General features: G+C 47.8%; 1 protein-coding gene across 1 annotated transcript in view; it reads left to right on the top strand.

The window, feature by feature from the left end:
• SLIT3 (slit guidance ligand 3) overlaps nt 1-24,616 on the top strand; it is a 723,236-nt gene that overhangs the window by 393,903 nt on the left and 304,717 nt on the right. The gene's annotated exons all lie outside the window — the stretch shown is intronic.

Here is a 24,616-nt window from a genome sequence, read left to right as displayed (position 1 = left end):
CCCAGGACTGCTTAGAGGTGGGAACCTGGATGCTGTTACAAACCAGTTTAGGAGCTTTTTACCCAGCTTGTGTTAGTTCAGCCTTGTCCTCAGCAGAAAAAAAGTGCCAGATGTCACCTCAAAAACAGAAATTTCCCGCAGCCCTGTATATGTTAAAGGCTGCCTCTGCTCATCACAACAAAACTGCTCGGTATCTCCATCACTTTCCATCTATAGGTGGGCTGAAAGTTAGCTCTCGAGGGGCCTGATTCTGTCCTTCTGCCTCAAGCTTGCCACCACTTGGACAGAATGCAGTTCGCTGGGCGCTCTCCTTGGCTCAGCCATGCTGTGTGGAACTAACTCCCCAGGTACAGCCTGCAACTGTGGAGCATGTCCCAGGTTCCTGAGCCTTGATTTCCGACCTGTAAAATGATGCCAACTCAACACTCACCTTGTGTGTGCTTCTAAGCGTATACATGTTCTCTCATTTAATTGAGGGGAGGAGGGCACGAATTAAACTCATTGTCCAGTACCCGGAAAGCATGGCTAAAATGAGTCAGGTGTCAGACACTGGGGAGTGGAGGGGAGCATGGTGAACTGGAGGGCAGATACCCAGTGAGGGGGCATCAGCATCTGGGGACAATGTCTTTCCAACATCAATCCTGCCCTTCCCCACGCTGGGTAACAGCTGGCACTGCGGGTGGGACCCCCACCCCCGCCCCAGCCACTCACTGTGCCCTTGGCTGGCAGAAACTAATCGGGGGAATCCTATACACCCTGCTGTTGCTGTTTCAGCATTTCAACTGTTTCAGGCCGGCCAGGTTTACGCCCGCCCACAGATGGTACTCCCAAAGCCGCAGGAAGTGGTTCAAAGTGGCCCAGTCAGTTGAAAGCTCAGGGGTCTTTGCTGGAAAACCTGAGACACACGAAGGCTGGTTCCCTCTCAGTTCTACCGAATGCAATAATGTCTAGAACCATAACCACCATTTTGCCCTCAGAAGGAAAGCCAGCCTTAAGAGGAAGCTAATATCTTAGAAAAAAGAATGGAGAAGCAGAAAGAAACAGGGTCATTGATGACTCTTTTAAGCTCTAAATCTAACCAACCTTGCCTTCTAATCTCCCTCTGGCGTTTCAGGTATTTGGCTTGGGTTTTCCTTTACTTCTGTTATAACAAGATTCTTACTGAATTCAGCTCTATCCAGTATTTACCAGGTGAGAATGCAGGCCCACACTTTTCAGATTTTCCTTTTTTTTCCCTAAGAAAATCGGGATATTTGGTGTTTTATTATTTTGTTATACTTTATTATATCATTTTATTATTAAAGTATCATTTGGGCCAAATAAAACATCTCTTTGAGCTCCTAGTTCCTATCTCCTGGTGCCCTAAGGCTCTGACTTTATTAATATTTTCTGGTTCTATGACTACTGCAAATCCTTGTGAGACGCTTGGGTGTTTTCCTTCCAACAGTTATAACCTGGCTTTGTATCATTGACTCTCTCTTAAAATCTTAGCATTATCTGGGATGCTGAGGAAGCAGCCACCACTTCCTGACATGGGGCTGGTAACTGTCTCAAGGACTTTGAAGGCTTGCAAGGTTCAGGCAGGAAGGCAAAGTAGAAAAAATAAATAATAATAAATAAATAAATAAATAAATATATATATATATAAATATATATATATATATATATATATATACACAGGTAACATACCTACCTTCTCATTGCTGTCCTCTTCATCACCACCTCCAGCAGACCAGAGAGAAATCACCTCCTCCCAAATCCCCAAGATTAGTGGTCTTTTGGCAGCAGAGGCCAGTTTCATGGGAGACAATTTTTCCACCAGCCAGGGTCAGGGGATGGTTCCAGGATGGTTCAAGCACATTGCATTTGCTGTACACTTCATTTCTATTATTATTATTACATCAGCTCCACCGCAGATAATCAGGCATCAGATCCTGAAGGTTGGGGACCCCTCCCTAAAATGACCGCTGCATCTCCTGGCTCTCTCCTGGACTCTGTTTCTTCCATTGAGTCATAAACCATTAAAATGGAGAGAGTCTTTACTGATCCTTTGCTCAAGACTCCTCATCTTACGGATGGTCCCAGACAGGGGAGAGAGTTCCTAACCTAGGAAAGACGCCAAGCTTGAAGCCCACAGCTTCTGACGCTCGCTCAGTCTCCTGTTACTTGCATTGCACTAGATGCTGATTCTTCATTTTCTCTCAGACCAAATCATCCAAGCCTAAGAAGACGCCTTCAACCAGGACTGGTTTACGTTTGGACTCCTGTGACACGCAGTCATGGATTGTTCTGGAGTCAAATAGTCCTGAGTTTGAATCCAAGATCTAGCATTTAAACCTACATCATTTGGGGCAGTTTATTTAAGCTCCCTGGGCCTGAATTTCCCCCATATGTAAGGAAGAATGAAGCTGTCCCTCCCTTGGTTGTTATGACCTTTAAAGAAATCAATCATGTACAGCATTCCGCACGGTATCTAGCAAATACGTGGGCCTTTAAACAATACGCGTTTGTCTGTCTGTGTGGAGTCCTAGTCGTGCCATGCAGGGCCTTTGGGTGCAGCATGTGGGCTCCTAGTTGCAGCCCGTGGGGTCTAGTTCCCTGACCAGGGATTGGACCTGGGGCCCCTGCACTGGGAACATGGAGTCTTAGCGACTGTTCCACCAGGAACGTCCCAATAAGTGGACATTTAACAGCTTCCCTGGTGTCTCAGACGGTAAAGAATCTGCCTGCAACGCTGGAGACATAGGCTCGATCCCCGGGTCGGGAAGATCCCCTGGAGGAGGGAATGGCTCACGACTCCAGTGTTTTTCCCTGGAGGAGTCCATAAACAGAGCAGCCTGGTGGGCTAGACTCCATGGAGTCAAAACGAATCAGACACGACTGAGCGACGAACACTTTCCCTCCTTTTTGTTTCTGTAAAGCTTAAAATTCTAGAGAGGAAGCATCGCTCCTTATGTCTCACCTGCTGGATTTTATTTACGCGTCTGTAAACCAGAGACTCACTGAGCATTACAGCGTGCCCCGTGCTTGCAGGGCACCGCAGGCACGGTGGTGAATAAGTAAGACATGCCCCTGCTCTCCTAGAGTGTCTAATCCAGCAGGGAAGGCACTTCCTTTTTACTGGAGTGTAGCTGATTCACAGTGGTGTGTTACTTGCTGGTATACAGCACAGTGATTCAGTTGTGTGTGTATGTTTGTGTTTGTGTGCGTTTTCTTTTCCAGATTCTTTTCCCTTATAGGTTATTACAAAATACTGAACAGAGTTCCCTGTGCTATTCCAACCTTGTTGGTTATTTATCTCTAGTAGTGCGTGTATGCTAACCCCAACCTCCTAGTTTATCCCTCGCCCCTTTCCCCTTTTGGAGAAGGAAATGGCAGCCCTCTCCAATATTCTTGCCTGGAGAATCCCATGGACAGAGGGGCCTGGTGGGCTACAGTCCATGGGGTCACAAAGTTGGACACGACTGAGCGCCACCACCGCCCTTCCCCTTTGATAACCATAAGTTTGTTTGCTATGACTGTGGGTCCATTTCTGTTTTGTGAAGAAGTTTATCTGAATCTTGTTTTTTTCAGATCCCACACATAAGCGATATCATAGGATATTTCTCTGGGAAGACACTCATTTAAAGAAGAGTGTAGAGACCATGCCGCGGAGTCCCCGAGTCTCTCTAGAGCCACAGGCCCCGTGAGGGAACAGTATTCAGTGTGGCCAGAGCGAAGGGTCTGGGAGCTGACTGCCTGGGACTGAGGAAGGCTCTGCCTTCTGCCCGAGTGTCCCTGTAGCCAAGTCCCATCACCTCTCTGTGCCTTGGCTCCCTTATCCCTAGAATCAGAGTGAGACTAGTTCAAGCGTCTGTCATGGTGCCAGGCACAGACAGAGCACTCGACAAATGTGCCCTGCTATTAGTACCTGGAAGGATGGGCTTCTCACTAAGGCCAGACATCTTCATTTGTGCTGGGAGGCCACAGCCGGGGTCCTTCATGTCTGAGCTGAACGGAGGAGAAGCAGCTCCAGTCCAGCTCCCAGGTCTCAAGCAGCTGAGGCCTGGGGACTGCAGGAGCACTAAGCAGCCATGTCCTCTAGGCTCCAACTCCCTCTGCCCACATCATTAGGACAGGTTCCCGGTTCCCACACCTCAGGTTCCATTCCAGAGAGATCACCTGCTCTGTACAGCCAAGCGTGGGGCTTCTGTTTTACATTGTTAAAGCAAACATAATTTGTTTACTTCCTTTTCCACTTACTGACACTTTATCCCACACAGTTGCAAGCAATGTAGAGTACTGACCTGTCCAGGGTGGTTTTCACCTGTAGGGGTACTTTCTTACATGGGTTTGGCCTCCAGTCATATTAACTAACACAGAGCCTTTCCTGTGTCAGAGCTGGGAAGCTATTCTTTTTTTTTTTTTCTTAATTGGAGGCTGATCACTTTACAATGCTATTGGTAAGAGACTGTAGCTTCTCCAAGACGTAGGTCAGTGCCTTCATTTATGGATGGGTAAACTGAGGTCTGGGCTTCCCAGGTGACTCAGTGGTCAAGAATCCACCAGCCAGTGCAGAAGATGCAAGAGATTCGGGTTCAGTCCCTGGGTTGAGAGGATCCCCTGGAGGAGGAAATGGCAACCCACTCCAGGACTCTTGCCTGGGAAATCCCCTAAACAGAGGAACCTGGCGGGCTACAGTCCATGGGGTCGCAGAGTTGGACACGACTTAGCAACTACGCACACACGCAGGCTGAAGTGCGGGGTCAGACATAACCTGTGTGAGGTCACAGGCTAGCTGATGCAAGAGGCAGATTAGAACTCAGGCCTCCAGATCCCCAGACAAGTGCTATTTCAACTCTGCCGTCTGGCTGGTGAGGCTTGGTGCCCACGTGCGTGGTGGCGCTGCCTCCAGAAAGTGTGCTGTCCCAGAGCACCTCCCCAGCCCTGCTGTTCTGCTGGTGTGGAAATAAGCCAGATGTTCACGGGCTGGTTTCTGTTGCTTCCTGAGCAAATTAAAAGCAGATTCAGCAGGGGTCACATACCCAAACCTGGCGTCTTAGCCACACCTGGAGACATTCCCACGGGATTTATTGGAAGGGATAAAGGGGCAGGAAAGAAGCTTCCATCGCAGGTCACAGAACAAAATTTAAACAGACTGATCATTAGTCGTTTCTTCCTTGCTGGTGTCCTTCATTGCTTCGGTCTGGTCTCATCTCGCTCCTTCACCTTGAGCCTCTATAATCCCGGCTCCTACCCTGTGCTCTTCAGCAGGGGCCCAAAGCTTGGTGTCCTTTCTGGACCCCACAAAGGTTGAGGGGTCGGTCCAGTGGTGATTTTCCCCAAGCTTGTCCCTTGCATGCCCCAGCTTATCTGGCCCCACGGTCAGTCTACCCGTACAGTCAGGCCACAGGTTCTGAGCTCATGTTCAAAAGCATCTCGCAGGGGCTAGAACAGCTTGACACCCAGAAGGGGCTGAATAAACTCCTTCACCCCGAACTAGTAAACACACTTGAGGCTGGTGGGGTGGGGGGTGGGGGGAATGTGTGTGGAGGAAGCAGTTCAGTCCTGACTGTTAGTATTCGTGACTTAGAGAAAGCCACCACCCAGACTCCCGCTGGAGGAAGTCTCCAGGGAACAGTGCTGTCTAACCTGCAAAAACAGAAAAATAATTTTCTTTTCAGAAATGCCACACTGCCCAATTGATTTGCTAATGGGTTCTGGCAGCCTTTGTATTAGTCTGAGAAGCTGTTCAGACCACCACTGACAATGTCAAACTTATAAATTGCTCTTGTTAAAACCTGCACATCAAAAGTAAATAGGAAACACCTGGTGAGCTGGACCCACCGTGGGGGAGGCCAGGAGAGCCACTGGTGTTTGGAGGAGTGTGGCTAGAGAACAGGGTTTCCTCAAGAACTCCTAGAGACATTCTGAAGTCCCTGGAGACAGAGATGGGGGTGGGGGCAGGGACCGGGAGGATCTCAGAACATCTGGCAAATGTGTGTGGTTTTTTTTTTAAGTTATTGTCATTAGAAATCCAGAGTATTTGATTTGCTTGGAAGTCAGAAGACCTAGCCACGGTGGTCCACATTCTTCATGTTAATATTTAGAAGAGCTGCCCCTGTAAGCAAGCCCTGACTCTCCATTTTACCAAATAATGGCTTTCTCTGTGACTACTTCGCTCTTCTGTCTGACCTGCCTGAGCCCTGCTAATGAGTGGCTTTTGAACTCCTTGAGTTCTTAGACTTAGGAGACAGAGGACCTTGGCTCCAAATGACCTTGGAAAGGTCATATCCTGTCTGCAAACATTGCTTTTTTCATCTGTGGAATGGAGGTGACATACCCTTTTTGTTGTTGTTATTTAGTTGCTCAGCCATGTCTGACTCTTTGTGACCCCATAGACTGGAGCCTGCCAGGTTCCTCTGTCCATGGGATTCTCCAGGCAAGAATACTGGAGTGCGTTGCCATTCCCTTCTCCAGGGGATCCTCTCAACCCAGGGATCGAACCCAATCTCTTGCTTTGGCAGGCGGAACCACAGCATGCCAGGCCTCCCTGTCCATCAAAACTTTCAGAGTCCACCCAAACCCATGTCCATTGAGTCGGTGATGCCATCCAGCCATCTCATCCTCTGTTGTCCCCTTCTCCCCCTGCCTTCAATCTTTCCCAGCATCAGGGTCTTTTCAAATGATTAAGTTCTTCGCATTAGGTGGCAAAGTATTGGAGTTTTAGCTTCAACATCAGTCCTTCCAGTGAACACCCAGGACTGGTCTCCTTTAGGATGGACTGGTTGGATCTCCTTGCAGCCCAAGGGACTCCCAAGAGTCTCCTCCAACAGCCAACATTTATGGAGAGCCATACGTGCCAGATTCGGGCCTCTTACTTCCTATCCATTATCAGTCCTGCTTTCAGTCCAGCAAAGTAACAGGGCTTTCCTTCCTAGTTTATGGATGAGCAGTTAGAGTCCGGGGGTCGAATATTCTGCCTGAGGTGAACTCCTTTGGAGAAGCGGTGGCCCAAGTCTTCTCCCACCCTCCCCAAATCCCTCCTTCCTTTGTTTGCTCATGGAGAATCAAACCATTTTCAGTGACTTGTTGGACCCTGGAGTGACACCTGTTTCCCTGGAGCAGAAATGACACCTTTGAAATCAAATTTTCTCAGCTCCCAGCTCCACAGGAAAAACCTATTTGGGGCCTGTTATGGCTGCATTGTAGAAACCGTCAACTTGGGTGCTTAAAGAGAGCATTTCTTTGGTTCTCAGCTGGCAGCAGCAGGGAAAATATTTTTGAAGGGCAAATAAATATTTATGCAGGATGGCTCTTTGTGCACAGTGGATGTTTGATTCTGTTGCCCCAATTCCCCAAGCTGAGAGCCAATTAGGGGGCCCAGAAGAGAGTGTGGAAGTGAACGATCGTGCAGTGCCTATGTCCCTTGTGTGGGGTGATGCTGAGCACCTGCTCCGGGCAGGCACTGGGCCTGAAGTCAGTGATAACAGGTTATACTTATGTACGTGGAGACCTGCTTAGAAGTTTGCGCTAGGTATCTCATTTAACTGCTGCAACTCTTCATTTTACAGATGAAAACAGGCTGAGTTTGTTTCCGATTCTGACCAGGCATGCTTAGACACGGGCCAAGAAAAAAGATAACATTCTCACTTCTTTTCCCCCCCTTTTCCGCACTAAGCTGTAGGCTCCTTGAGGAGTAGCTGGGAAAATAATAGTTGCTGAGATGCCATTGGGCCCTTCCTAGGGGCCAGCCCCTCTGCTAAGCACCTGCTATTTCTTTGGATCCTCACCATGACCCTCATGACCTGGCTATAAATGGTCCCTCAGAAGTGCAAGCTGCGTGCATGAATGAAAGCTGTGCCAGTCTGCTCACAGCCATGGCCGTGGGAAGAGAAGCGTCCTTTTGGGTTGTGCCTAAATCTCCATGCAGACGTCAGAGCAAAGAAATCCTCCAACTGAATCAGGTTCTTAGGAAAGAAATAGTGTTTTCTGTGGGATCTGCCTCCCATTCACTTTGCTCCATCTCACTTTTTTCTTTTAATTTTTAAAATGTGTTTATTTTGGGCTGGGCGGGGTCTCTGTTGCTGCTTGAGGCTTTCTCTGGTTGTGGCGAGCGGGGGCTACTCTCCAGCTGTGGGCCGTGGGCTCCTCATCGCAGTGGTTTCTCTTGCTGCAGAGCAGCGGCCCTAGAGCACACAGGCTCAATAGCTGGTGGTGGTGCATGGAAAAAATACCAATGATTGTGTGTGTGTGTTAGTCGCTCAGTCGTGTCTGACTCTTTGTGACACAATGGACTGACTGTAGCCTACCAGGCTCCTCTGTCCATGGAATTCTCCAGGCAAGAATACTGGAGTGGATTGCCATTTCCTTCTCCAGGGACATTCCTGAACCAGGGATAGAACCCAAATTTCCTGCTTGGCAGGTAGATTCTTTACCGCTGCGCCACATGGGAAGCCCTTACTCTAAGTTACCTATAGAATAAACCTTTAGGACTGGAATGGCTGGGCAAAGAGTGTGAGCATTTTCTCTTTGGATAGGTATTGCCAGGGGCTCCTAGGGAGGGTGTTTGAATTTCTGCTTTAAGGAGGATGTTGATGTGTCTCAGAGTATTCATTTCCTTATGCTTACAGCTGCTCCGGGTCTTTGTTGCTGCTCACAGGGCAGACTTTCTCTAGTTACAGTGAGCGGGGGCTGCTCTTCCCCGCGGCACGTGGGTTCCTCATTGCGGTGACGGCTCCTGCTGTGGAGCGCGTGCTCTGGGACTCAGTAGTTGTGGTGCTGAGTAGTTCCCCCACGCTGGCCTGTGGCATGTGGGATCTTCCCGGACCAGGGATCAAGCAGGCGGCCCCTGCATTGGCAGGTGGCTTCTTAACCACTGGACCCCCTGAGAAGTCCTACTTTTTTTTTCCTCATTATTCTTTTTCTCATCTTTCCTTTTTTCTTGTAATATTTCCTTTGTCCTTTTGGTCTCATTTTTTCCTTTCTCCCTAACCTGCCTCCCTTGCTTCTCTTTCTTGCATTCCTTCTCCTTTTCCTCCCCTTTCTCTCTGTCTTCCTCTTCCTCCTTCTCTTCCTCCTGCTCCCCACACTGTCGGCCTGCAGGCCTTCGAGATTGTAGGAGAAACGTTTGTAGGAAGTTCTGAGGGTGACGGAGCCGGGGCGGGGGGCGGAAGGCAGCCACTTGGGGGTAGTAATACCAGGTGTGACGCTGGTGCCCACAGTCGGCCTGAGATGTGCACTGAGCTCCAGTAATAAAGCTCACACAGCTGGAGGGCTGGGAATGCCAGAAGGAGCAGGAAGTGAGGCCTTGCCTCTTAACCAGAGGTGATCAGAATCTGCTCTTTGCATATATTATGCCTCCAACATCCCTTTTTTGCTCTTTCAGAAAGGTTATCCATCTTCCCCCATGTTTATTAGAGGCGGTTTTCCAACACCACTGATAAAATATTACAGGCAGTCCCATGATTTATGGGCACATTTATAACCCATAGCACTTGGGAACTTTGGGGGACTATTTCTCATTAAATCTATTTCCCAACTCTTTGGAGCTCCTTCCGACTGCTCTGAGAAACACCAGGAAATTCAAGACAGGTTTGAGCAGCGGGGCAAGGTGGGTCTCCTGGAGTTGAGCCTGGACACCGGGCGGCGGGGAGCGGCGGCGGGGCCTCACAGCCAGGTGCGTCAGGGCTCTGCCGCGCCTCCCCGTCCGGAAGAGCCCTGTGCGCCTACGAACTCAAGTCGGGGGTCTCTTCGCTCTTGGCTCTGCATCTCTCTTTGGCAGAGGCCTCTCTTCGCGAGATGGTTTTGTAGGGGCAGATAGAGTGGCACACCAGGCCAGACTGGGGGTCAGACCGCTGCTCAGCAGGACCCACTCATCACAGGGAGGGCACCCTTCTCTCAGGAGTGAGCCAAGGGCTTATTGCTTGGACTTTCCTTCCTAATGCCTGAAATGGCATTTTTCTTAATAAGCATTATTCACAGCTGGGAATCACCTCTTCCTTTAACCAGTGTTGACATTAAGTCACCCTGCCTTAAATATTAATACTATGCCAAGTATGTGTAAGCCTTTCGCAAGAACTTCTGCACTTTGACCTTTACAAACAGAGTGGAGCTATTCTCTTGCCAAAGATTGGCAGTGAGACCTTGACTCCCCTCTCCCAAACGAACAGCTGCCCTCCCCAGGGGCTGGCTTTCCTCCCAGTAACTTCCATCTTTCTAGATAAGGGGGCAGAACCTGACTTCTCATAGTTCCCCTCGCTGCCACGCGTGGTTTAGATGTACCCTAGTCTAACCCTCTGGGATGCAATATAACTCATTGAAATTAGAAAAAAAAAACAATAATGAAAAGGCACGGTGTTTTTGCATTTCTATATTAAGTTATGAAGAGTAAAAATCAACTTATGAAATCAACTCTGTGTGCTAAGCAGTGAGAGGCAAATACATCACTTAGTATGGGGTGATTTCACCTGCCATTCCGGTCAGTGTGTTCCCCAGTGAGCCTAAGACGGAAAACACGAGTCCACTCCTCTCCCCAACCCCACAACGTTGTACAATAGTTTTGGGACAGGTAGTTTTTTGTAAAATAGGTCCTTTTCTGTTTTTTATGTTGTATACCAGAGGATGACAAACTGGCCTGGAAAACTGACCCAAGGGCCAAGTCTGGCCCACTGGCTGTTTTTGTTAATAAAGTTTCATCGCAGCCCAGCCATGTTCATTTATCTGTGTGGCTCTGGCTGCTTTCTTAACTACGACAGGAGAATCAGGCAGTTGTGACAGAGTTTGTGTGATCCACAAAGCCTGAAATATTGACCATCTGGCCCTTTCAGAAAACGTTTTCCTGCCCTGCTTTATATATTAATATGTACATATTCCTAGACAGAGCTGTGTACACAGAGCTACCCAATGCAGTGTTTCATGGGTGATTTAAGGAATTTTCAGGGGCAGTTTTAAATAGCGGTGAATTTGCCTTACACACTTATCTGCCTAACTTTAACAAAGATTCTCCTCCACTTCAGCACTTTGCCTTACGCACTTATCTGCCTAACTTTATCAAAGATTCTCCTCCACTTCAGCACTTTGCTTTTGAATTTTTTTATCCAGTGTGGTCAGCTATATTTTGCCTCATGTGTGTGCGGTCATGGCACATGACTTTGGAGGATTCTCGAAGGGAGTATGCCCCAGAGAATGTGCTGCTGTAATGAGCGCGGTAACACCCCTGCGATGTGTTCCCGGGACCGGCGTTTCCGGAGCCGCACGTGGGCGGCGCACTACAGGTCCGAGCCTTGCTCGCCGCCCCCGTTGCTTTGTATTCCCCACTGCGCGGCTCCTCTCGCAATGTCCGTGGAGGTGCTGAGCAGCTCCTGTGACTGCCTGGACCACCTGAGGCCTCTGCTCTGTGGATATGTTTTCGGGAGGGAAGCATTGCTGACCCAAACCCGGTCAGGTTTGTTCCAGTTTAAAGGCAGAGCCTCAAGTCTGGGCAAGCACGGAGAACCTCAGAGGTCAGCTTGTCCAGGGGCTCCCAGCCCGGATCGTCAGAGTCCCCAAGCACGTTTGTGAGACGCACATGTGCTTCTCTGCTGCCCGGGACGCTCTGATCCCAGAGATGTGGGATGAAAGGCATCTGAGGAACGGTCAGGGAGCTGCAGGTCCAGTCCAAACCCCTCCCTTGAGAGTCAGGAACATGGAAGTGAAACTGACCCAGTGGACCACTGGTTAGGACCAGACTCTGTGGGCCCTGACGATCCATCCTCGCCAAGTTTCCAGACCTAGGCTAGCAGAGCCCTGAGGTCTTCACACTGTGCCTTTGAGGAGAGAAGGACAACCAGGCTCTGACCCTGTCCGTGCTCAGCCAGGTTCTCCCTTTTATATGTTGTCTGTGTCGGGCTCGGGTTAGGTTTTGTCTCTAGAACAAGAACAGGCAAGAAGAAGATATCTTCTCACGGGAAAAGGAAACTCGCATCACCGCATCTCAATCCACCGAAACTTTTCTGCCAGAGTCTTCTTTTCTCAAAACTCTCCAGAGCGGGGGGCTCCACCACCTAAACCTGCAAACCCAGTCCTCACGGTCAGGGCTCTCAGGGACTGAGAGAAAGCTGCTACCATAGCCACGCATACTGCCACAGTCTCCACGGGTCTGGCTCTGAACTCTGCTGCTGCTGCTGCTGCTACTGCTGCTAAGTCACTTCAGTCGTGTCCGACTCTGCACTCTGAACTCTATTTGCATCTAAACCCTGCATGCCCCAGGATATCCTGGTGGCTTAGTCAGTAAAGAATCCACCTGCCAGTGCAGGAGACTCTGGGTCGGGAAGATGCCCTGGAGAAGGAGCTGGCAACTCACTCCAGGATTCTTGCCTGGAGAATCCCATGGACAGAGGAGCCTGGTGGGCTATAGTTCATGGGGTCGCACATAGTCGGACACCGCTGAGCGACTAAACCACAACCTGCTCCAAACTGAGCTCCTCCCCTCTCTGATTCTCCCCTCAGCAGCCCCAGCGCCCCGTGTAGTCACAACTATGAGTCTCGCGGTGGTCGAGCACTGTGCCCGGCACTGGGTGGAGGCCCTGGACAGGCAGGCGTGCTGCTTAGGTGGGCCGTCCGGCTGGTGGAGAAGAGAAAGGGAGGCTGCTGAGTGGGCCCTCACCGCCCTCCCATGAGCAGCAGTCCCTAGTCTTCTTTCCCTCCTGCCTTCCTCCCAGGATGATGCAAATCTACCTTCCAGGCTCCTTCTCTATTGCCCAGACATGGGGACTTCACCCTGCTCCTACCCATGGACACAGGGCAGATATTCGAAGAAGGATTTCACCAAACCTGATAAAGTACAAGAGTAGCAGTGATGGGGCTGAGGCTTCACTCGGCCTGGACGGGCGGTGACCCTACTCCTTCCTGGGGCAGGGATAGGCGCACAAAGGACCAGGGCTGAGCATCTGTCTGGGTTCTCTTTTTTGCTGCCTCTTTGGGCCTCAGTCTTGGGCAGCATCTCAGCCCTGCCACCTCCTGGCCAAAGCAGGTAGCGAGCCTGTGGGAGAGAAGTCCCAAAGCCCAGGCTGCAAGCAGCAGCTCTCCCCATAGTGCCTGCGGGCTTCAGGGAGCATCCCGAGTGCGCTCTGCAGAGACGACACCCATGGGCCGTGGGCTGTGATGGGCAGACACCAGCCCAAATGCTCCTCAGAAAGTGGCCCCAGTAGAGGCAAGGGTCTGTGTTCTCCCACTGCATTTCTCTTTCAACTCTTCTGTTGATATTGCCCCTGGTGTCCGTTTAGATGGCTAAATGCTTGCATGCTTCTCTCTCCCTCTCTCTCCCCCTTCTCTCCCCGCCTCTCTCCTTCTCTCTCCCTCTCTCTCTCTCCTTCTCTCTCCCTCTCTCTCTCTCCTTCTCTCTCCTCTCCCTCTCCCTCTCTCTCCCTTTCTCTCTCTCTCCCCCTCGCTCTCCCTCGCTGTCTCCCTCTCTCTCTCTGTCTCTCTCTGTCTCTCTCTGTCTCTCTCTGTCTCTCTCTCTCTGTCTCTCTCTCTCTCTCTCTCTCTCTCTCTCGGTGTGTGTATGTGTGTGCTGTGTATACAAGCACGCATGCGTGTTGTGTTTAGGGTCTCATTCTCTATGTGCGGTGACTGTTTCTTGTTTCCATAGACAACCTTTACTCTTTATAGTGCAGATCAAGCCAAAGGGAGCAACGCATTGAATATGAATGATACGATAGAGACATAATAGTCGTCATCATATTTGCCTTTCGCCAGCACATTTGCCTTTCGCTTGTGAAAATGTTTCTTACAGGAAAGGACTGAGCTCATTCTCTGTCATCAGATGGTGCTGATAAAAAACTTCGTGAATGGAGGTGTGTTTGAGGGGTGGGGGGAGCTGCTACGTGTCCGACTTAGTCAAGTTAAAGACACCTTCCCTGAACTCTGGAGTCACTGCGCAAAGGCTGGAGATGAGGCGGAGTGAGAGGGTGGGGGAGGCACGTAGTCTGTGTAGAAGGACCCTGGGCCAAGCCGCAGGGGAGTGCTGACCCCCAGACCCCGAGACACCCAGCCTCTGATGAGTCAAGGTCTGTGTGCTTGTAAGTCAGTCTGAAACCTACAGAAAAAGCTGGGGCCAGGTGGTGCTTGCCATCACCCAGCCTTTCCCCTGGATGTCACTGTTGTGCTATGTGAACAACGCCGGGGAGCACTTCCAGGACAATGAGGAACCCTCCGGGAAGCAGCTGCTCCTGGTGGGGAGGCCCCGTAGGAAAAGGGAGGACCAGACCTATGAGCAGGCATTTGGGAAGAGGGGCATTCAGAGTCCCAGCCGACCTTGCCCCACGATAGCGCCTGCGGTGACACCAAGGCCCTCTAATCCCACCAGGCCTGAGGCAGGACTGGTTCTCTAGTGCAGAAAGCCTGGGGCAGCTGAGAGAACTGGGCTAAGCCGAGCCCCCGCCCCTCTTCCTCGAGGCTCTCAGGCCCGGGGGAGAGCTCGCCAAGTCAGAAGCCAAGGGAGAGGCTTACAGGCCAGCGTGTGCACTGGTCAAACCCAAACTCCAGCCTCCCTCTAAACAGCCAGGTGCATTTGGCTGAACTGTCTCACATCTCCAAGCTTCTGGTTCATCACCTGCCTTGAATGGGACTCCTCTCAGCTCTGTAAGAATTAAATGGGCCTAGTGTACATAAAACTTAACACATATAGTGCAACTATCATTATAACAAGAAGTTTAGAATATGCAAAGAATCTCCCAAGGCCTTAGCCTGGGAGGAAAATCTCTCCAATCCAATCGAATACTAGTGCAGAGATTAGAGGGGCTTCCCTGGTGGCTCAGCAGGTAAAGAATCTGCCTGCCAATGCAGGAGACACACATTTGATCCCTGGGTCAAGAAGATCCCCTGGAGAAGGAAATGGCAACCTACTCCAGTGTTCTTGCCTGGAGAATCCCCATGGACAGAGGAGCCTGATGGGCTACAGTCCATAGTGTCACAAGAGTTGGACACGACAGAGCAACTAACACACACACACACACACACACACACACACGCTCATTAGTATTTTTTATTTTTTCCATGCACCACGAGCTCTTGAGCCTGTGTGCTCTAGGGCCGCTGCTCTGCAGCAAGAGAAACCACTGCGATGAGGAGCCCACGGCCCACAGCTGGAGAGTAGCCCCTGCTCGCCACAACCAGAGAAAGCCTCAAGCAGCAAGAGACCCCGCCCAGCCCAAAATAAACACATTTTAAAATTAAAAGAAAAAAGTGAGATGGAGCAAAGTGAGTGGGGGAGGCAGATCCCACAGAAAACACTATTTCTTTCCTAAGAACCTGATTCAGTTGGAGGATTTCTTTGCTCTGACATCTGCATGGAGATTTAGGCACAACCCAAAAGGATGCTTCTCTTCCCACGGCCACGGCTGTGAGCAGACTGGCACAGCTTTCATTCATGCACGCAGCTTGCACTTCTGAGGGACCATTTATAGCCAGGTCATGAGGGTCATGGTGAGGATCCAGAGAAACGGCAAGTGCTTAGCAGAGGGGCATCTCAGCAACTATTATTTTCCCAGCTACTCCTCAAGGACCCTGCAGTTTAGTATGGAAAAGGGGGGAAAAGAAGTGAGAATGTTATCTTTTTTCTTGGATAATATTGTGCACACAACACACACAGCAGAGATTAGAACAAAGTGAACGGTGACCTGGCCCAGGCCTAACGGAACCAAGGCCCTCTTTTTTTCTTTACTTGGTTTGAGTTTTTTAAGTCACCAGCTGCTTCTTTACCAAAACACATACCAAACGTGTGTTTTGATCCACGTGTTGGGAGGAAGCACCCGAGTTAAGCTCTAAAGCAGTCAGGGGATTTTTTTTCCTACCTCAGTGTTGGTAGATTCAAAGTAACTGGAAGCAGACCGAGAACGTTTGAAAAGGAAAGCATACGGACCTGGCTCCACCGCGGGGCCCCAGCCCTGCTGGGAGAGCAGAGGCATGGACCCTCAGAGGGAGGCCAGAGTCTCTCAGCCTTCCTCCTGCCCTGATGGTGGCTGCCACTCAGGAAGCCTTAGATCTCCTTTTGGTCTCCTTCCCGAGAATGAGACTGCATGACTGTGAGTTATTAAGATGACTCCCTGATACCAGCCAATATAGTGTGACTCTGGATCGTGTGGCTAGCTTCACCACAGTCTCATTCCCTTTTCAAGAGTTGCCAGGTTTACCGGGGTCCCATTCACTTTGCACAAATTAAACACCAGTGTTGCAAATCTGCTGAGCCGGAGAAAAGTACCAGGTGTGGGTGAGGGGGGCGGTATTGTGAGGAGCTCTTCTTCCCTCCAGCATCACAGATCTTTCCCAGTTAGGGGTCTGATGCTCGTCTCTCCTTCATCGGCACCCTTTAGACGACTTTAGTTAGAGACCCTCTGAAGTATTGAAATAGGCTTATTACAGTTAAGCCAACACTGTCAGCTCAGGGGAAGTTAGGGATACACCTAAGAGTCCCATTTGATGTTAAAGAATCATCAAGACCCCCTTCAAAATGGCTTGGGGAAGTCCAGAATTGCTCATAATTTTGACCCACAGACATTCAAGGAACAAAACTGGAAAGTTACACTTTTAGAGTGATTGTGCATTACTATGGAGTCACCATTCCATAATCACAACTCAGCCCTTACAACTCAGCCTGTACTTCCTCTTTCAGAGTGCTCTGGGACTGGTGCCCCCAAAGAGGCTCTGTGTCTTTGTATCTCAGGGCACTGGGGAGAACAGAGGTGAGCGTGGTGTGCTTCGGCAGGGGAAAGGTAAATCAGGTAAATGGGAAAATGAGGGACACAGTGCCCAAGCAGCTGCAAGACTGTTCGAAACCATTTTCTCAACTGCGTTAATTGTTCTTCCCTGTGGTGCAGAGACACCTATGCCTTTTGAAGTCTGCGTTTCTTTATTGCAAGGAGCAGCCTATTAAGAGAGACAGATTGTCTACCCGGAGCAGCTGACTCTCCACTGCTCTCTCCCCATTTCCTCCTGCAAAAACCCTGGCCCTCCAGGACAGAGCTCATCTGACGGTCTCCCCCCTCAGCGTGAGCTTTATTGCTGGGAACGGTTGTCAGTGCTCGGAGGAGGGGATGGGCAGACTCAAACCAGCTCTGCTTGAAGAGTAGGAATAATTACAAAATCTCAGACTGTTATCCAATTACGTTGACATGTGGCCATTCTAGGGAGTTCTAACTGGATTAGGTTCATTATAAAAAGATTAGTCCAAGGATGGGGACTGTGCATAACAGAGTGAACCTTCAGAATGTGCGCTGCTGGGCCACCAAGGGCTTTGGGGGTAAAACTGAGTGAATGGCTTCGTTTATTGAATTACTGCTTAGGGATTCGCCAAGGAGTTTTGTTCGGATAGAGCTGATGGCTTAAAGCCACTGTTAACAATTTCCTGTTTGTTTTCCTTTCTTCAACACTGTTCTTCAGTGCCAGTATAGTTATTGTCAAAGCGCTAATCCTAGACGTTTGTCCCTAATGTTCTGTGTGAGCATGGAGGTGAGGTTGTTGATCAGGGTGGGTCTGAAACTCGCAGAGCTCATGTTATTCATCAGTTTTGTGTCCATGTGTCCATATAAAGAGCGTGTGCCCGTATAATGCCTTGCATTTGCATGACGTTTCATAGCTTTACAAAGCACTTCCACATCCCTCGTTTAACCTACACGGCAGCACTTTGGGATCAACTGGCGTTCGTATAATGATTTTTCAGGTAATGAAACTGAGACTCAAGAGAGGTTAACCCGTGGTCACCCAGCTAGATGGTCCCAGAACTTAGGTTACCACTCACAGTTGCTATCCCTAGCCTAGCATTCTACAAACACATGTGAACTCAGTTTGCTGCTGCTGCTGCTAAGCCGCTTCAGTCATGTCCGACCCTGTGCGACGCCATAGACGGCAGCCCACCAGGCTCCACCGTCCCTGGGATTCTGCAGGCAAGAACACTGGAGTGGGTTGCCATTTCCTTCTCCAATGCGTGAAAGTGAAAAGTGAAAGAAGTCACTCAGTCATGTCCGACTCTTTGCAACCCCATGGACTGCAGCCCCCCAGGCTCCTCTGTCCATGGGATTTTCCAGGCAAGAGTACTGGAGTGGGGTGCCATTGCCTTCTCCGAACTCAGTTTATGTATGTATTTTAAACGCAAAGTCTATATATGTTCAGCTCATGGCAGTTGAATATTTGAATTAACCGAGTTGGTTTTTCTTTTCTTCCTCTGTGTGCCATGGGTGAAATGTCAGTTTTGAACAGCTGATTTAGTTGCTAAGTACTTTCTTCTTCTTTCCAAGCTCAGAAAGGTTTTGCACGAGGAACGCAAGATGGAGCTGTTCTTTGGGTGTTACCCCACACCTCTCTTCAGGCATATTCACTAGAGTCTGTCCTCCTTTAAGAATCACTTCATTTTCCCAGAGTAAATGCCCAGGTTCCTTCTGAAGATCCTGGGTTTAGAGACATGGATATTAGAATCAGTGGAAAGATGTAAATTACCAGTCTCTTATAATTTCACTTAATGACAATTTTGGGGGGCCCCGAACTCGCCTGGTAAACTGGTAGAAATTAAAGCTCTGAGCAGGTAAATCTGAGCCCCTGATTCTGCCAGGGCCATCAGTGGCTTCTCTTCCCCTTCTTAAGCCCATTGCAGACTTGGTCTGGGTTAGGACTTCCAACACACCTCAACACTGACCACCAGCCAGCCACCACTGAGAGTCAAGAATTGACTAGCAAGATGACATCTCTCTAGCCTTAGACTCTGGCGACCCTACAAAACTCCAGAGGCATTTGAGAGCCCCAGCAAGACCAACCAGTCTGATAATGTCTTATGGCCTCAACTGGTGATCAAGAATTCAAGACACCCACAGAAGGTCAAGGAGAAAGTGGGATGATCAAAAAAAGCTTTAGATTTAGGAAATTAATATATTCAGAGGACAATTACAGTAAAGATTAAGGCAGGAGTCTACTTTCCAGGAAAGCAAGGTATGTCCGTAAGTAGAAATCTAGATTGCTGCAGACCAATGAGTCTGTATACCCTTCCTTCCACAAAAGAAATATACATAGATACAATATGCTCTACAAATGTTCATCCCTATTTCACATCTAGTGTACAGACCAAGGTTTTAAAACAACAAACAAAACAAATATAGACTGTTGAAGTATAGTCAGGATTCTCATTTGTAAGCAATCGAACCCATATTTAAAATGACTTTTGAAAGAATGAAAAGGAAATTTCTTGACTTCTAAACTGAAAATTCAAGGGCTTTAGGCAAGGCTGGATCTAGTAGTTCAATAATGTCAGTGTAGCTTTTTCCTACAGGTAGATCCCAGTAGTTCTGCATTTATCACTTCAGCATGGAGTTTGGCAGGAAAAACAAAAAAGAATATTTTTCTCCCCAGAGTTTCTATTAAAGTTCTAAAACTTACTCTGATGGGGTCTGTCTTGGTCAGGTGCCCATCCCTGAACCAATAACTGCGGCTGCGGGATGCGCTTATGCAGATTGGCCACCCTGGGTCATGTGGTCTTCCTTGAACTAGCCCTTTCCCCTCTCCCCCCTCCACACACCAACTACTTACTCTGAAAAATGATACAGCTATTCTGGATTGGAGGGAAAGTTGACCACCTCTCAAATAACTGCTTGCTCTATATACCAGGCCCAGTGCTAGATGCTGAAAGAAGATGTTACAAACAGGTCAAAAACTTAACAACCTGTAGACTCTTTGTAAATAAATAACCCTATTAGACTCTGACAAACATCACAAGGTAAGTGTTTTTATTCCTTCCATTGTATAGATGAGGAAAGTTATGTTTCAGAGGAGCTCTGAAACCCACTTGAGTAGACCTGGAACTTACCCTTCAATTTAGCCAACTCCAAATTCTATGCCCTTTTATGATGCCTGTGTTGGGACAGGAAAGAATATACATGTGAAAAATTGAACCTCTTACTCATTTACTTGAAAGAGGCAAGTCAGAGAGTGGATTTCCATTTCTCCCTCAGGAATAAGCCTTCAGAGTTTCAGTAAGGAGAACTGTGTCCCCTGTTGGGCATCAGTACATAGGTACAAGGCAGAAACAGTACCTGCTATAGTTTCCTGAGCACTTACTAGTGCTAAGCAGTCATGTGAACACTTTACGAAGAATATCCCGTTTGGGAGAATGGATCCACGTATATGCATGGCTGACTCCCCTTGCTGTCCACCTGAAACTGTCACAACATTGTTAATCAGCTATACGCCAATATAAAATGAAACGGGTTTTAAAAATAAAGAAAAAAAAAGAGAATATCCCACTTAATGCTAGAAACAACCGGATGTAGCAGGACTTCTCACTCCTGATAGCTGAGGAAATCAAGTCTCAGAAGGATGAAATCACCTAACGTAGGAGCCAGAGGTTGAACCCAGCTCTCACTTGGCCTGCTGTTCTTCCTACAGAGAGATGAGTGTGCCTAATGTCTTCAGTTTCAGTCACTGATTGATTAGAATTCATCAGAAAACTGGGTAGAGATGAGGAATGAGAAAAGCATTCGTCTCCAACTTTGTGGGTGTCCCGAAAAAGTGGAAGAAAATTAGATTGTAGACAAATTCCTGGTGATTCAAAAGGCGTCCAGTCAAAATAACGAGAAGCAAACAAGCAGACAAAATACAGGCTAAAACAAAAATATCATCTTTCAAAGATTTCCAAAAGTTAAATCCACTAGCTTTTAACTGTCCAGCCCTGTGGGCTAGTTTACTCTCATGGGAGAGTCTTGTGTTTCACTTGCTGCTGGCACTTGGGAGTGACAGCAGTCCTCAGGGGCCCCTGGGTGGTTCTGTATGGAGACACGGGCAGACCGACCGGAGCGTCACTGCAACACAGAGCCCAGTCCTGCTCCCAGCCCTGGCTTTTGCCGAGTCTGCTGCAAACTCGCATTTTCACATCATTTATACTTTTCAAGGTACATGTCTCATGACAACACTTGGCAGCTTTCAATTTATTAGGCTTATTAGCAAATAAAACTGTCCTGAAAAGCCCAGATTTGATAGCTGGAAGATTCATTTCAGGATTGATTTAATGCAACCTGCCTAGTAGTTTATTTCCAATCTCCAGGTTGGGACTAAATCATCCTTGTATTGTTGATACCCTTAATAGGATGGTTGGTGTTTGCAAAATAGGCCAAGCTGTAAAAGAATCTGAATACTCTAGTTGCTTCCATTTTTTTTTTAAACAGAGATGATAAAAATACTTTATAACTTTATATGTCTAAGAGATCCTGTTTTTTTTTCTTTTTTCCCCCTTCTTTGCTATCAATTATGTCCTTTGAATTTAAATAGCAGTAAATACATCCAAGGATGTCGTTCTTCTTAACCATTGATTTGTGGCAGTGGGAAATCACCTATGTTCTCAGGAATCACCACTCTGCATGAAAGACTGGTGACATCTGGCATTCAATATGACAAACCTGTGGAAGCACCAGCCAGAAGCATTCCATCATTTAAGTGTTCTTTTTCTTTTACGCCCTGAGCAGCCATCATACTTTTTCACGATGAAGACTTGAACAGAACAAACCTATTATTACCAAACCAGCCCGTGGCACTCACCGGGAGTTATTAGCCTTTGTTAGCATTTATTACCTGCATCTCATTTGACACTTGTCCTTTATTGCCTGACAGTCTAATTTAGCTTTTGTCTCATCCTCCCCCACTGTACTTCCATCTCCTGAGAATACAGCTCCAGAGTTAATCCATTTCAGTTTTAAATCCCATCTCATGGTTACTACTTGGGTAGTAACTATGGCTTTTTAACTTAACCCCTAACTTCTATTTTCTCATTTGCAAAATAGGGATTAAAAATAGGATAATACAGTTAAATTAAGTAATATTTAAAACATCTTTAACACAAAAAGAGTGCCAAGTGCAAGGAACATGTTTCATAAATGGCCGGTGATATTATTATGGCTAATAATGGTAAAAATGCTAATGGCAGAAAACGTGGTCTTAAATGTTGCTCTTGATTCTGTACACCAAAGTGCCTGGCATAAGTGCAGATACTGGCCTACCCCATTTTATTGCACTTCAAAGATTCTGCATCTTTTACAAATGGGAGGTTTATGTAACCCTGAATTGAGCTGTTGGCACCATTTCCAACAGCATTTGCTCACTCCATGCCTCCTTGTCCCATTTTGGTTAACTCTTGAAGTGTTTCAAACCCTTCACCAGCAAAACGTTTATGACACCCTAAGAACTCAGAGGAGGGTTACCGCTTTTCAGTAATGAAGTATTTTTGATTAAGGTATGTACGTTGTTGTTTCAGACGTAATGCTGTTATGTACTTAGCAGACTGTAGTGTGGCCTTCCCCAGTGGCACAGCTGTAAAGAATCCGCCTGCAGTGCAAGAACCACAGGAGACACGGGTTCGATCCCTGGGTCAGAGAGATCCCCTGGAGGAGGGCATGGCAACCCACTCCAGGATTCTTGCCTGGAGAATCCCATGTACAGAGGAGTCTGGTGGGCTACAGTCTATGGGGTCAGAAAGAGTTGGACATGACTGAAGCGACTTAGCATGTATGCACACAGGCAGCAGTATAGTTTAAACATAACTTTTATGTGCACTGGGAAACCAAAAACTTTGTGTGACTTGCTTTATTGCGATGTTCACTTGATTGCAGAGGTCTGGAACTGAACCCACAGTTTCTCTGAGGTATGCCTGTAATGTGCATCCATGAGAACTCTTGGTTATAGAACATTTATTTTAAAAGATCAATTTCACCACATTTAGCAATTATATATATCCTAGAGCAAAATAGTGACCAACAGAGATGCTTGAGACAACTTGCTTTACAGAAGAAAAGTGCTTAAATCTGTCCAATTAGGCTTTGTGTGTGTGTTTTTCTTTAAACATTTATTTTATCTATTTTGCTGTCTCGGGTCTTAGTTGTGGCATGCGAGGTCTTTAGTTGCAGCATGTAGGGTCCAGCTCCCTAACCACGGATTGAACCCGGGCCCCCTGCACTGGGCGCATAGAGTCTTAGCCACTAGGCCACAAGGGAAGTCCCTGTCTGATGTGCTTTGAACGGCTTGGTTTTTCCGTGACTTGGTCTCTATTCTACAGCAGTAAATTGTTTCACCAAGGCTTTCTTCACAGAATAAACTCAGATCATCTTAAGCCCTTCTGAATTAGCAAAAATTCCAAATTTCTGAAGTGCAAGAATCCACAAGTTTTCCTGTATTCCTGGGATGCTCACCAGACAGCAGTTTCAGCTGAAATTCCTAAGCCAGGCACACATCAGTGCTCTTCCCTGCTTTCTGTTTTAATGAGCAATTTGGGGCCCATGGGGAAATGTCCCAGGCCCAGCGTGACACCCGACGACCCCTCTAGCCACCCCACCTGCAACCAGCTGAGGCTTGTGGCCCAGCTGCCTCTGCTTGGCCTGCTGCTGATTTGTCTGCCTTGGGTCCCTTGCCTCCCTCCCCACCAGGTTCCCGCTTCCTGTGTGTCTGCAGGGCTTTTTACACCCAGTGAAGAAGGACCTTTTTTTCACATCACTGTCCCACAATGGATCTGGAGGCATAGCACATCTTCCATTTTGAGCAAGTCTCTTGTCTTCCACACTGGGGTAGATTGTTGTCTGCTCCAATTATTATATAGAGAAAGGGACAGAGCAGAATAAAGATAGGAGATTAAAAATCAAATCATAGTGTCCAAATGCCCTGAACAGGGGTTCTTGTGAATTACAGTACTCAGATATCGAGGTTTGTGACAAAACGCAAAAATATCAGATTAGCAGCCGTACAGTCATGCGGCCATGCAGTTGTCAGTTAAGAGGGACCAGGCAATGTGCTGAGCACTTTAGAGGCCTCTCTCACCATTTCCTGTTAAATGCCCCTTTCTCTCACACACTAATGTCTTATATTAGAATTCAACATTCCCTATAAAAGTTAGGTGCTACAATCCATCCTTACTGACAGTTAAATGCCAACAAAATTGTCCGACGCTTTTCTGCCTGGTGTTTAACCAGAATATACCGCCTGTGCTGTGATCATGGACAGAACCACAGCAAACTGTGTGAACGAGAAAAATTTATCCTTCCTCCAGGTAGTTTCACTCCAGCACGTCAGAAAATCGCTGTAATGTTTTGGTTTATTAGAACAAGGGCTTTATTGCTGTACTCTGAGGAGGAAACTGTGATAAACACACAGACCCACAGTGTCTCTGCTGTGACTGGAATCCCCTGGGATTATGTCCACATGGTATACTTGCATTCTATAAGTCAGAATTGCCATCTAAGTTATTTGTGATCAGGCAGTTGATGGAAATCTGATGGTTTGCTTCTGGAAAAAATACTCATGATCATAACTGCTATCATTTGTTAGAATCTTTTATATATTTGCCGTTGTGTTGGACACCAAAGTTTATTATTTTTAAAAATGTATTATGTTGGAGCATAGTTGATAACAATGTTGTGTTAACTTCTGCTGTGCAGTGAAGGGATTCAGTTGTACACGTATGTATATTATTTTTCATACTCTTTTCTATTCTGGTTTCTTACAGGACACTGAACATAGTTCCCTGTGCTCTGTAGCAAGACCTTATTGTTTATCTGTTCTGTATGTAATAGCTTGCATCTGTTGATCCCAATCCTTCCCTCCCCCTCCCCCTTGACAACCACAGGTCTGTTCTCTGTGT

Source organism: Ovis aries, chromosome 16 (assembly GCF_016772045.2).
Source record: "Ovis aries strain OAR_USU_Benz2616 breed Rambouillet chromosome 16, ARS-UI_Ramb_v3.0, whole genome shotgun sequence".
NCBI lineage: Eukaryota > Metazoa > Chordata > Mammalia > Artiodactyla > Bovidae > Ovis > Ovis aries.
The sequence above is the reverse complement of the archived record's forward strand: the minus strand, read 5'-3'. Positions and strand labels throughout refer to the sequence as shown.